This window comes from Bidens hawaiensis, unplaced genomic scaffold, assembly GCF_021521415.1.
Source record: "Bidens hawaiensis isolate Kalapana, Puna unplaced genomic scaffold, B.hawaiensis_p1.1 tig00014039_1, whole genome shotgun sequence".
Taxonomy (NCBI): Eukaryota; Viridiplantae; Streptophyta; class Magnoliopsida; order Asterales; family Asteraceae; genus Bidens; species Bidens hawaiensis.
In genome coordinates, this window is record NW_027492209.1 from 499,129 (window position 1) to 514,593 (window position 15,465).

Here is a 15,465-nt window from a genome sequence, read left to right on the forward strand (position 1 = left end):
TTATGTGATTCCGCTATCAGGGAGGCTCACTGTCGGTTAGGTCATCCCTCTACAGCGGTTCTGAGGCAAATGCGACCAGATTTACCACTTTCGTCTTTTAATTTTCATTGTGAGTCATGTCAACTTGGTAAACATACCAGGCGTCCCTATCCCCCTAGGGTGCCCAATCGAGTCAGTTCTTGTTTTGAACTGTTGCATTCTGATGTATGGGGTCCTTGCCCTATCAAATCTACGTTGGGTTTTGAATATTTTATTACCTTTATTGATGACTATTCTCGCACTACTTGGGTTTATTTGATGAAATCTCGTAGTGAGGTATTTTCCATATTTCGAGAACTTAATGCTTATGTTCAAAACCAATTTAACACCACCATTAAAACTTTACGATCTGATAATGCTAAAGAATACTTTTCCACCGACTTTTCTTCATACTTAAAAACCAACGGCATTATTCATGAATCATCGTGTGCGTATACATCTCAACAAAATGGTGTGTCCGAACGCAAAAATCGTCACATATTGGATGTTGCTCGCACAATCATGATCCAGTCACGTGTTCCTCATCGTTTTTGGGGAGATGCCGTTCTCACTGCCACATATCTGATTAACCACATGCCCACACCCGTTCTTCATGGTAAAACACCGTTTTCTGTACTATTTCCCAACGATGATCCATTTCCTCTCGCACCTAAAGTATTTGGTTGCGTCGCCTATGTTCATGACCATCGTCCGAAAACCATCAAACTTGATCCCCGAGCCATTCGTTGTGTCTTCCTTAGTTACTCACGGGTTCAAAAAGGGTATCGGTGCTATAGCCCATCACTTCACCAATACTTTACTAGTGCTGATGTCACCTTTCATGAGTATCCTTACTTTCCCGAGTGTTCCACTCCTGTTTCTGACCCGTTTACTGACCTTGATATACCCACATCTCCCTTCCTCCCCACCATTCCTGTGTCGATTCCCTCTACAGATCCTATATCTGCTGATTCTGACCCACCGACTGAACCTCCGCCACTACTTTTCACATATGCTAGGCGAGGTAAGGGTCAAATATCAGAGACACTTGATTCGCATCCAGACCGCAACCCCGAGATCTCCTCAGATTTTCCGTCTGCATCCGAACAATCTACACCTCTCACTGATACATCCTTACCCGATCCAGACACTACCCCTGTTACACCCGTTTATGATCCTCCTGGTGCACCACTACCCGATATACCTATTTCTTTTCGCAAAGAACCCCGGAAATGCACTCGTTACCCGATTCAGGACTATGTTGCCTACACCCACCTATCTTCTGAATCTCATGCGTACACCACTACCCTTGATTCCTACCCGATTCCCAAAAATGTGACGAGCGCTCTCGCTCACCCAGGATGGCGACAGGCTATGGAAGATGAAATTGGGGCTCTAAAGTCCAACATACATGGGATCTTGAAACACTTCCTAAAGGGAAGCGTATTGTTGGTTGTCGTTGGGTGTTTACAGTTAAACTACACCCGGACGGCTCCTTACACCGCTTAAAGGCTCGGTTGGTCGCAAAAGGGTATTCTCATGCATATGGCATTGATTATGATGAGACCTTCTCGCCAGTTGCTAAGATGCCATCTGTCCGTATTTGTATCGCTCTTGCTGCCATTAATCATTGGCCGCTCCACCAGCTTGATGTCAAGAACGCCTTTCTTAATGGTGTTCTTGAGGAGGAGGTATATATGGAGCAGCCACCAGGGTTCGTTGTTGAGGAGGAGGCCTCGAAAGTTTGCAGACTACGTCGTTCTCTATATGGTCTTAAACAGTCTCCCAGGGCATGGTTTGGTCGATTCTCTAGTGTTATGGGACAGTTTGGGATGACTCGGAGTGCCTACGATCACTCTGTCTTCTTTAGACACCAGAAAGGAAAGAGGATTATCGTAGTTGTTTATGTGGATGACATTATAATCACAGGTGATGACGAGGTCGGGATCACCGAACTCAAGCAGTTTCTTCAGTCTCAGTTTCAGGTCAGCGACTTAGGTCGATTAAGGTATTTTCTTGGCATAGAAGTATCTCGCTCTCCACAAGGAATACTTCTCTCCCAACGAAAGTATGTCCTTGATATGTTGACCGAATGTGTCTTACTAGGTTGTAAACCTGTTGATACCCCAATGCTTCCTACAAAGAAACTCCTCCCAAAGGAAGGAGATCCAATGAAAGATCCTGAGCGATACAGACGATTGGTTGGTAAACTTAATTATTTAACCGTCACACGACCGGATATCTCCTTTACTGTCAGTGTTCTGAGCCAATTTATGGCTGCACCATACACCGGTCACTGGGATGCTGCCCTTCGTGTCTTAAGATATCTTAAGACCTCACCTGGGTTGGGTATATTATACTCTGATCAGGGTCATTGTCGTGTGGGTGCCTTCACGGAAGAAGGAGATGGTCGGATATCAGGGTTCTCAGATGCAGATTGGGCAGGTTGTCCGATTTCTCGACGATCTACCACCGGATATTGTGTGTTTGTTGGAGGAAATCTTGTATCATGGAAGAGTAAGAAGCAACACACGGTTTCCCGGTCGAGTGCCGAATCGGAGTATAGAGCCATGGCAGATGTAACATCAGAGATGACATGGGTACGTCGTCTTCTCATAGAACTCGGGGTTGTTTCTAATGATTTGATGAGGTTATACTGTGATAATCAATCAGCCATTCACATAGCCAAGAATCAAGTATTTCATGAAAGGACAAAACATATTGAGATCGACTGCCACCTTATCAGAGATCGAGTAGTAGGCACACAAACTAATCCTCCATCCATTCAACCGGTTCATGTGAAGACAAACTTTCAGCTTGCGGACATTCTAACTAAACCGCTCCGGAGAGCTCAGATAGATTTCATTTGTAACAAGTTGGGCATGATTAACATCTATGCTCCAACTTGAGGAGGAGTGTTAAATGTATTGCTAGTTGTTTTAATTAGGGTTTTAGCCCATGTTATTTGCTAAAGCCCATGGGCCCTTTATGGGTTGTAGTTAGGGTTTTACTTGTGTATATATAGGTGGTTCCCCCTTTGTATTATTTACACCTTCAAGTAATAAACATTACTTCACTACAACCATCTTATTCTTTACATAAAGAAAATCTCAATACTTGAAACAAACTGCACAAATACATAAATCTTTACATGGTTAAGAATATCTCCAACTTCCTAGCCCTTAAAACAAACACAAAGCTCATTCCAACCAAAAACCACACCCGATATACGCATGCTTATATCAGGACCGTTCAATACAAAATCAATTTAAGTAAAGAACTTCAAGAACCGCATAAAGATTTAGATTCTCTACTAAATCTCTTTCTTTGTCCCACTATTTCTCTCATGCTATCAGTGCAAATATCGATTCTCTACTTAAAATTGGTTATGTATTGAACGTGCCCCATATATATAATAGATATATAAAGTTAACTATATGCAATACTACTATCTATCTAAAGTGTGCATTTTCCATATCCCTTTTGATGAATTAGAATTCATAATCTTCACAACTTTTTGCTTAGGATGTCGGTGCCTCCTACCATCCGGTTGTTGATCCGAATTGTCTACCTTCGTTACATCAACTTTGACTATATGATGGTCAGAAGTACCTTTTGATGATAAAACCATATACGAACCCGGAACAAACTTGTAAGGAGAATCTGGGGACGCTAGTATGTAATCTACCCGAGTACCATATTTGCATGTACCTTGCACATCTGCGTTAAATAGTTAAAGTTATTATTTTTATTGTGCAATAAATAAACATGAACCATTATCTTTAAGAGACAGATTCTTACTTTGGCCTTTAGCAATAATGACTACAGATTCACATTCGCCTGCACAATCCTTGGCGTCGATGTATTGTTTGTTCTTTAAGTGCTTCATCACTTCAACTTTTGGTGTCGGTTTTCCCATTTCTTCATAGTACTGAAAGAATATGAATGGGTTGGTTTTAGTTGTGTTTTATCTCAAACGGGTCAAATCAAAAATTACTAAAACCAGAACGGGTCAAACAGAGTTGAGAATACACATTGATTTATTAAAACTTTCAAATGTTTAGAAAAAATATTTGTGTCACCTTGGCCCGTTTTGACCCGATTGATGGAATTTTACTAGGGGTGTAAACGAGCCAAGCAGCTCGTGTTACGGACTGAAACCATTGCAAGGTATGGGACTTGTCCCACATCGGTTGTATGGGCAACTGATGTGGGGTTTATAAGCCAAATGGGTTCCCTCACCTATCAGACTAGTCTTTTGGTTTGAGTTCTTCTGTTTGGCTTGTAACATTATACAACCGATGTGGGACAAGTCCCATACCTTGCAATGGTTTCACTCCGTAACAGTTCGTTAGCTACTCGAAATCAGCTGCTAAATCGAATGGGTATGAGCTTAAAACGAGCACAAGCCTAAAAAACTTGTTTAATAAATGAGCACGTGCATCAGATTCACTTATTGAGCTCGAGCTGACTCGCGAACCTAAAAGAGCTTATTATTTGTATAATTTTTATTTAATATAGTAAATATATAATATTTATAAAATACTATTATAATATTCAAAATTATGATAAAATAAATGAAATATATTATCTTATAAAAAATAATTAGTAATTAAAAACATATAAAAACATTCATAACTATATATAAATAAATCAATAAATAATAACATATCCAAGCCTGAGCTCGAGCTGGTTCACGAGCCTAAATGAACTTATTATTTGTGTACTTTTTTGTTTAATATATTAAATATACGTGTATAATAACTATTATAATATATAAAATCATGATAAAAATTACGAAATAATATCTTATCTTATATATAAAAACTATTAATGAAAAAATACATTACAGACAATTATAAATATAAACTAATAAACGACAACCGAGCTTGAGCTCGAAAACTACTCACAAGTAGAGCTCGAGGTTAAAAATAAAGCTTGAAACGAGCTGTGCTCAAGCTCTCATAAGTTTTATGAACGGAGCTAGGCTCAACTTAGCTCATTAATATCAAGGATAATATTAATAATGCAAAATAATTATTTCTATTTAAAACTCATATGTATATTTAGATAGAATCAAGTTATATTTAGATAGGATCAAAGTGGTTACTGACCATCGTAATTATAGCCTTGTATTACTCATTTTCCGTTTGTATTCTTGGTTGTAATCGACTTATATAAGCCATGTATTTCTTAATAAATAATACACTTTTCATTCCATTCTTCAAGATCTTATATGGTATCAAAAGCATTCCACTCAAACGAGTTACGATCCCACCTTTAATATTTTTTTTTCATCTTATCAATATTCACTCCAATCACCATCCATGGCGTCAACCACGGTGGTTCAACTCACAGCCTCCACACACTTCAACGTTCCTCTCACCGGTGACAATTTTTCGGTATGGCGTAAACACGTCTACTCAACCCTAATCGGCATGGATCTTGTTCACTTTGTCACCGGAACCAAACCGGCTCCGGTGAAATTTTTAGATACCGAAGCCACAAAACCAAATCCAGAATTCTACACATGGTATCGCCAGGATCAAATCATTCTGGCTGCTCTTCTTGGCAGTTGTGCACCCACCATCCAAACGATGATTGCTTCTGCCGACACCTCCCGTGACGCTTGGGAACGGTTGGTAACCAGTTTTGCGAGCATGTCTCGGTCTAGAATTATACATCTAAAATCCAGATTTGCATCCAACCCAAAAGGTACCCGCACCTTCACTGAATACTTACGAGACATGAAGTCGATAGCAGACGAACTAGCACTAGTTCAAGACCCCGTGAAAGATGAAGATCTCATGGTTCATATACTCTGCCAATTAGGCGATGACTTCAAAAATTTTGCAACATCCATTCGTCTCCTTCATTCCAGCATCACATTTCCAGAATTATTTGAGAAGCTAGTTGACTTTGAAAGGGAGCTGCATCACACCCCAGTTTCATCACCACTCATGGCCACAGCTAACTACACCCAACGACAAGCAAGGTCTGGTTCCAGATCTGCAACGGATCGTCGTAACCACCATGGCAGCTTCAATAACAAGCCATCTCGCAATAACTGGTCCAGCAGCTCTAACCTCAATAACGGTAAAAGTGAAAACCGTAACACGATCTATTGTCAATTTTGTAACTTTGCAGGACACGAAGCAAAAGAATGCCGAAAACTCGCCCAGTTTCTTCGTGAAAATCACGTTACAACAGGAACTTCAATGACCCAAAGCAAGGCTTCACCGAATGCTAATGTCACTACCTCCTCTTATATGTTTGACTCTGGTGCCTCTCATCATGTTGATCCGGATCGTGCGTCATTCCACTCTATATCCGAGTATGGTGGCCCGAATGAGATCGTTCTTGGAAATGGTAACACTCTCTCTATCACTCAAATGGTTCACTTTCCTTAAAAGACGTTTTGTGTGTTCCCCATTTCAAAAATAAACTCATATCAGTTGCAAAATTGTGTAAAACTAACCATGTTTCTGTGGAATTTTTTCCCGCTCATTTTTTTGTCAAGGATCTTCGAACGGGGGCACGTCTAATGCGGGGTGAGAATTACCTTGATGTCTACTATGCAAATCTTCCATCATTACCTCAAATAAATGCGGTCTCTACCACATCACCTCTTGATTGGCATCACAAACTCGGGCATCCTTCTACTCGGATTCTCAAGAAAATAGCCAAATGCTTAGATTTACATTTTAATCTACTCAATTTTCATTGTAATTCGTGTTCCGTCAATAAAAGTCACAAGGATTCTTTTGGCATGAACTCATTTACTACCACTAAACCATTACAATTAATATATTCGGATGTTTGGGGACCAGTAGAAAAGTCTATTGATGGTTTCACCTATTATGTGATTTTTGTTGACTTTCACACAAAGTACATTTGGCTATACCCAATGAAACACAAATCCGATGTCTCTACCTTATTTCCACAATTCAAATTGCTAGTAGAAAAAATTTTTCAAACACCTTTAATATCTCTTTTCACCGACAACGGTGGAGAATATATTGGTCTTACCGCCTATCTTCAATCTCAAGGTATTTCTCACTTCACCACCCCACCACATACCCCGGAACAAAACGGTGTTGCCGAACGGCGTCATCGCCATATTGTGGAAACCGGTTTATCACTTCTCCACTATGCTCGTCTTCCACTCTCATTTTGGACACATGCATTTCAAACCGCTGTCTACCTAATAAACCATTTACCCACTCCAATACTTGACTTCAAAAGCCCGTATTCCATTCTATACCACAAAAACCCAACTTATAACAAACTCAAACCATTTGGTTTTTTGTGTTACCCGTGGCTTCGTCCGCACGCAAAATCCAAACTTCACCCACGCTCAGAAAAATGTATTTTCTTGGGTTATTCACCATCTAAATCCGCCTACAAACGTTATGATCCGAAAAATCGACGTTTATATCACTCACGGCATGTGGAGTTTGTTGAAAATAATTTCCCATTGCATTCACAACCAAACTCATCCACTACTATTCCCACCATAGAAAAGTTTCTAGACATCTCAGTGGACCACTCCACTTCGTCACCTCATTCCCAAAACTCCCCATATCCAAACATCACACACCCACCCACCAATCAATCTCATCCTACACCCAACATCCAATCAACTCATTCCACAGAAAATAATGCTACCTCTAATAACCAAAACCACACTCCACACCAAACCTCTGCCCACTATACTCCTTCCTCCGAACCTGTGGACCCACAATCACATCCTCAACCCAATTTCACACCCCAACACATACACCCATATGACTCATACCCGCCCTCTCCCTCGTCAGTTCAATCTGACGCATCCACATCCCCAACTTCTGTTCACACTTCTTCTACGAGTGAATCCAATCCCACACCTCAAACGACCGCTTCAAATACTTTATCTACATCTCTACCAACGCGTAAACGCAAACCAAATCCTAAATATTTCAACTCTAAGTTTGTTAACCACACCACACTTCATCCAATCCCTCTCACTGTTGAACCAACTACCCATACTCAAGCAATGAAAGATCCCGAGTGGCGTAAGGCAATGAATAACGAATTCAATGCTCTCCTTAAAAACTCCACATGGGAACTTGTTCCTCCGTCTAAACACAAAGCAATCGGTTGCAAGTGGATTTTCTGTATTAAACGTCGTCCGGATGGATCAATTGAAAAATACAAAGCTCGTTTGGTCGCGAAGGGGTTTCTTCAAGAACATGGTAAAGATTATTTTGAAACTTTTAGTCCGGTCACTAAACCCGTAACTATTCGCACCGTACTTGCTATTGCATTGTCCCGAAATTGGTCAATTCGGCAACTAGATGTTAATAACGCCTTCTTGCATGGCACCTTGCATGAAGACGTTTATATGTCACAACCTCCAGGGTATGTTAATTCGGATCTACCTAATTATCTTTGTCGACTTCGGAAGTCGCTTTACGCGCTCAAACAAGCACCCCGTGCTTGGTATTTGGAACTTACCAAGTTTCTTTTAGAACTTGGTTTTCACAAATCCTTAGCAGATCCATTCTTGTTTATCTACAATCGGAGTGGTGTTGTTTCATATTTCTTGGTTTATGTTGATGATATCGTTTTAACAGGCAACAACAATCCCTTTGTACAACATGTTATTCAAGCTTTATCTAAGTTTTCAATAAAAGATCTTGGCATGCTTCATCACTTTCTTGGGATAGAAGTCATTTCAACAGTTAATGGCCTCCTTTTATCCCAACATGCACATGTACAAAACTTGCTCACCAAGTTTAAGATGGACGGTGCTAAATCTGTTGCTCCGCCTCTTAGCTCCACCGAAACACTCTCACTTGTTGATGGCTCACCTAAAATTGATCCTACACCATATCGCCAACTTGTTGGCTCCCTCCAGTATCTTGCTTTTACTCGACCCGATGTTTCCTTTGCTGTCAACAAGTTATCTCAATACATGCATGCACCAACTCAGCTTCACTCTGGCAAGCGTTAAAACGAGTTCTTCGTTACCTAAAAGGCACCATTCATCACGGGTTATTTCTTAACCGGGGATCTCCTCTCAAACTCCGCGCCTTTACCGATTCTGATTGGGGTGGCATCGCTGATGGGGGCGTTCCACAACTGCTTATATCATCTATCTTGGGTCCAATATCATCTCATGGCGCTCAGCGTGTCAAAAATCGGTCTCTCGATCCTCAACCGAAGCTGAGTATAAGGCATTAGCAAATGGTGCAGCTGAACTTTCATGGTCCAGAATCTACTGTTGGAACTTGGTTTATCCATGCCTAAATCCCCTATACTTTTCTGTGACAATGCGGGCGCTACCTATTTGTGTGCAAATCCGATCTATCATTCACGTATGAAACACGTCGCACTAGATTATCATTTTGTTCGTGAAAAAATAGCAGATGGTTCATTACAAGTTCAACATATTCACTCTGCAGATCAACTCGCTGATGTTCTTACCAAACCTCTTGGTCGGGGACCATTTCAACGACTAAGATCCAAGATTGGACTTTCCGACGGATCCTCCATCTTGCGGGGGCATATCAAGGATAATATTAATAATGCAAAATAATTATTTCTATTTAAAACTCATATGTATATTTAGATAGAATCAAGTTATATTTAGATAGGATCAAAGTGGTTACTGACCATCGTAATTATAGCCTTGTATTACTCATTTTCCGTTTGTATTCTTGGTTGTAATCGGCTTATATAAGCCATGTATTTCTTAATCAATAATACACTTTTCATTCCATTCTTCAAGATCTTATAATTAACACCTCTAACATTTACGCACCTTAACAATATCAGCCCATCTTTCGGGTGAGTAGTCTGTTTCATCAAGAGAGTTGATACCTCTGGCTAAAATATGTGGTCTCTCAGTAGACTCTATTATTGCATTTATCTGTTTCATTCGCCAATTTTCATCAAGATGATCAAGAAGCGTGCAATGAAAATCAACTTCTCCGGTTTCGGGAACATCAATTGTTGCCTTTAAAACATTCCTGCATTTGTTTCGAAAAAGACCGTATTTTTAAATCATTTCATTCAAAATAGAAAACTACTGGCTTGCCTACTTTGACCTGAAAAGTCAACCCAGATGTAATCTGGGCATATAATCTTTCACTAAATCAAACAATCACATTCTTTTTAATATTATAATAGAATCTTTTCACTTTTATCCTAACTTTTTTCTTTCATTTATCAGCCATTTTCATTAAAAAAAATGAAAACTTTTGACCCAAAAAGTCAACCCAGATGTAATCTTATAGAAAATATTGCCTTTCACTAAATCAAATCAATCACACTTTTTTTTATTTCATTATAGAATCTTTTCACTTTTACTCCTAATTTTTTATTTCAACTATTAGGGTTTTTCATATAAAAAAATATAAAAACTTTGACCCAAAAAGTCAACCCAGTTATAATCTAATGGCAGCTATTGTCTTTCAGTAAACAAAATCAATCACATTCTTTCTTAATCTCATAATAGAATCTTTTCAATTATATCCTAATTCTTCCTTTCATTTTTTCAGGCTTATTCACTAAAAAAAAGACTTGGAAGCATCACAAATTATGTCAAACAAAACATGCAAGGTACATTTGGATCAATGTAAATTTAGCTAATTGTAACCATCACAAAGATCTAAATCAGTATCATTAAGATGAGTGTAAACACTACACACTCTTTATTTACAAATTATCATACCAAACCCGGAACTAATTCTTTCAAGAAATACCATCCACATAAAGAAAACCATGGACCACAAGAAATATAGTAATTAATATAAATCTTCAAACTTCAGCATCAAACTATGAAGAAAAATAAATGACATTGGTACATAAATGGAAATTGACTGAATACTTGCCATGTATATATTCTAATTAATGTTAGGTTTTTAGTAGGTATCAAGAGCCCAAGAAGTAATCTTTGCTAGGGCTATAAACAAATAGTATGTTCAGGAACTGTTCGTGAACCATTTGGCTGGAAGTTCAGTTAGAGCATGTTTGGGATTGCTTCTTAAAAGTGCTTATGGCTTTTTGGAGAGGCAAAATATCCAAAATGCCCCTCCAAAAGCACCTAAAAGCTCCAAATTGGAGCTTTTAGGTGCTTTTGGAGGGGCATTTTGGATATTTTGCCTCTCCAAAAAGCCATAAGCACTTTTAAGAAGCAATCCCAAACACCCCCTTAGAAGCCTAAACTCTACAATCATATGTTTATGTCTATTTAGTGGGCCCCATCTTAAATGACTGTATACAGTGTTGCAAAGATCCCGACTAGTCATTGATTAATCCCCGATTAATTGCTAGTCCCCGTTTCACTTATTAATTTTGGGCTAGTCGGCCAATTAATCGATCAATGGTCAAATCCGGCCAAAATCGGCGGTTTCCAGTCAAATCTGGCCAAAATCGGCGGTTTTCGACAAGATTCCGACCAAAAACAGCGGTTTCCGGCGAGATTCCGACCAAAGATGATGGTTCCGCGCGAGATTTCAGGAAAAACCAGCGGTTTCAAGCGAGTTTCCAGCCAAAATATGTTTGTGTATGTATAAAACTGAAAATTACATATAAAAATGTGTACGTGTATTTATAAACTGAAAATTACATATAAAAATGTGTGCGTGTATATATAAAACTGAAATTATACATTAAAGTCCGATTTGATTAATCGCTAGTCCCCACCAACCGTCTGACTAGCGACTAGCGACTTTTACAGCACTGACTATATAAGTAAGACGGGCCTAAACGGGCTGGTTCAGAATTCGCTAAAGCAATTAATATGAGTAAATAATTAATAATCTAATTTGAGTAAAGCAATTAAGAAGGTCGTAAATTCTTTTGACTATATGACACAAAATCATGAAGTATAAATAAAGTTAATTCATTTCATTTAAATAGAATGAAATTGCCTTACAGGGCCGGCCCTATAAGCTAAGCGAGTAAAGCTAGGGCTTTAGACCTCCAAAATTTTGAGGCCTCATTAAAAGGTTAAGAAAACAAAATTATAAATATAATGTATATTATCTTAAGTTTAGTACGGTATAGATATATCTTTGCTGCTGTGTAGTGGTAAAAGCAGTAAAATGTGATAGTGAATACTCACTGTCGAATCCCAGGGCTCCCGTTTTTTTATTTTTGCATGTATATGCCAATGTAAAGTCCCTTTTAGGCCAAAACATATCTAATTTAATTAATTTTCAACTCTTGCTTTCAATTTCATTATCTTCCAATTTTCCCTGTCATGCTTATGCATTTCTTTCCTTTTCCTTTGTCTTTGTTTCGTATAAGTTTCTTCCTAACATTAGCATTTGTATTGAAAAAAATATTTTATTTGTTACTTACATAATTTTGTACTAATTAAGATACCTTTTTATCCAAGTTTTCGAACTAAACTTAAGCTAGAAATCTTATAAGCAAATTACTTATCGTTTGTAGTTAGATTGTCGTGTATAGCTAGCGTATCAAATTTTGTTAAACAGATAAAGACAACACAAAAGGCCTCTGATTTTTATTTCGCTTTAGGCCACCTAAACCGTTAGGCCGCCACCTAAACCTTACAACATATGTTATCTGTTTGAAGAACTATACATATGTGGAGGATTCATTTATGGCTTTTCACAATTATTAAACTTTTGGGCCATAATGCCCTTTCCCTTTGTGGCTTTTCACACAGGTGTCATGGGGTCCCCTCAATAGAACTCATGATCCAACCCAAGCATTTATCTTCTCTTTCTTGTGTATAAAGAAAATTCATTATTAAACTGACAAGATTATTACTTTAAACAACAATGATGCAAACAAGAAACCATGCAATAATCTAAAAGAATCTTTCTTTGATTCAATGTATATATTAAAAAAAAAGACAAATTGGATTGTAATAATCCAAAATGTGACTCACTGGTTGATAATAATATATATTGACAATGCTACCAATGACGCTATTAGCTTTCACTTTCGTTGACAAGTGTCGATCTCACTTTGACTTTCACTTTTTTGACATTCAATAATCAGTAATTAATTCTAATAAAACACTAAGTAGTCAAAGGTGTAAGGCACGTAAAAAAGACACACCATGAGACAAAGAAAACGTAATAATACACGCGCGCGCACACACACATATATAGGGACAGGTTCAAGAGGAAACTCAAAAAAAGTGGGAAACTCTTCATTTTACATGTAAAAAAATAATATAAAACTCGATTTCACATGTAAAAAATTAGTTTTAGCATAAACTCTTTTAGACTTTTTGCTTTTTAGACTTTTTCCAATAAAAAAATGAATTTTGTAAAAAAAATTGCGTTTTTTTAACTGAAAATTAAAAAAAAATGTTTTTTTTAAACGACTTCTACATGTGTTTATATGTAAAAAGCTTTAAAAAGATTATGTAAAATGTTTTCTTTACATGAAAAATGAATATTTTTTAGTATTTTTTTACATGTAAAATGAAGAGTTTCTCAATTCCCCACTTTTGTTGAGTTCCCTTTTAAACCTGTCATATATATATATATATATATATATATATATATATATATATATATATATATATATATATTAATTCATGCACACCATCATAGTCATAGAAAACTAATACAACTCTCCAAATATAATATAAAAACTTAATATAATTACCAATAAGATCATCCAACTATGATCAAAATGTTTAAAAGAAAAAGAAAAAAACTTTTAAAATCATCCAATTAAAATATCTAAAGTATGAACATGCTTTTACTACTTGAAGTTGCATTAATCATATGTTGTAGGTGTAGATTGTTTTAACATGTTTATTGTTTAGGAAAGTAAGTGTACTCTTAATAATCTTGTTAAGAATAATATCACACTAATTACTCAAAAATGATTTAAACAATTAGATAATCATAAGCATGAGCAGATAGCAAACCTGAAATCAGAATCATCAAAAATTTTCTGAACCTTTGATCGTTTAATCGGCCATTTCGATAAAACTGCATTACCGAATTCAGGTGCCCAACTTTCAGCAAAAACATAATTCATACCCAAACCAGCAGCCAAATCAGACAATGGCTTCATATCTTGTTCTTCATCAGCCTTTACATCTTGCAAAGCCAATATATCTGCATCCAATTCTTTCAAAACCTCAAGAACCGTCTTCGTTGACCGAAAACTCCCCCTTTGACTTTCAACCTCCCTTGAAGAAAAACTGTTATTTGATCTAAACACCCTTTCCTTTCAACACATTGCTGGCTTTTAAACTCGGGTCGGGCTCGGTTTCGTCTATAAAAAAGTTTAACTGCCCGTTTCGCCTCAACGATATCTCGTTATCGGGTAAATTAATCGAAACTCTCAACTTTGACTTTGCAAACTTCTCCTGTTTTGACTCTGAGCTACAATTTGAGCTTAAACGCATTGATGATTGTTTTAATATACTTTTGGGCCGGTCAACCATTGACTTTGACCTTGAATGTGTGAAAGAACCAGAGCAATTGAATACTACCTTTGTGTGATCTTGATCATACCCACCATGGTCAAAGGTTGAACCTTTATTGGTCAAAGGTGGAATTGCCGGTGCCATTGAGAATAAACAAGCATTAAACGTTGCAATTCGAATTGGGTTTTGTGATTTTTGAACACCCATTTGATTATTTGGGTGAATAGTGGCAGACCCATTTGGGTTTAATGAATCTTGGTTTATTGAGTTTGATTTTGCGAGGCGTTTGATGGTGAGTTTTGGCTTTGACCGGCGGCGAGACGGTGGCCGGAGCTTGGAGCAGAGTCGCCGGAGGTTTTTGTTGAGAGCATTGAGCATTTTGTGGAGGATGATGATGGTTTAAGTGTAGTGTGATTAATCAGGGTTTTAATAAAGGAGTGTATGGGAAACAAGTAGGGTGACATTTGGCAATAATTCAAAGGTACTCTATTCTATCAACTTCTTTTATTGTTTTCATACTTTGCTAAATTAGGAGCATCTTTTTTTAAAAAATAATTGACTTAGGTATAATAATAATAATAATAATAATAATAATAAAGGGTGTGTAATTTAATGATATTATGGTGTTATATACAATGATAATAATGAAACCCGAACTAAATGGAACTATGATAAAAATAAGTATATAAACAATTTTAATATGAAATCATGACCATATGTTGATGAGACAATGTGGACGGTCTTAGCCAACAAACGATACCATTTAGAAAGTGAAGAAACACTAATTGACCCCAGGCAGATTACGGATAATCTGGGGGTTAAATAGATGTTTCCCACGAGGGGTTAGGTTCGGCAAAGATGGTTCTTCTGGTGACCTACAAAACAGACACCGTGAGCTCGTCACTGAGAAGGGGGGGTACCTCCTTGTGACCACCCTCCGGCGTGAGAATCAGACTAGATTGCTCTTGAATATAAGTGTATATTAAGAGATTGCTAGAGAAGATAAGATAATGAGATATCAGATAATGTAAGAT

General features: G+C 37.6%; 1 pseudogene across 1 annotated transcript; it reads right to left on the reverse strand.

Annotated features, from left to right (window-relative positions):
- Positions 1-3,389: 3,389 nt before the first annotated feature.
- LOC143545814 (uncharacterized) lies at positions 3,390-14,915 on the reverse strand (annotated as a pseudogene). Its single transcript, XR_013137498.1, has 4 exons — positions 13,925-14,915; positions 9,824-10,031; positions 3,820-3,949; positions 3,390-3,738 (listed from the first exon to the last, which is right to left on the reverse strand). The product of XR_013137498.1 is annotated as an uncharacterized LOC143545814 (transcript).
- Between the last annotated feature and the right edge of the window lie 550 nt (positions 14,916-15,465).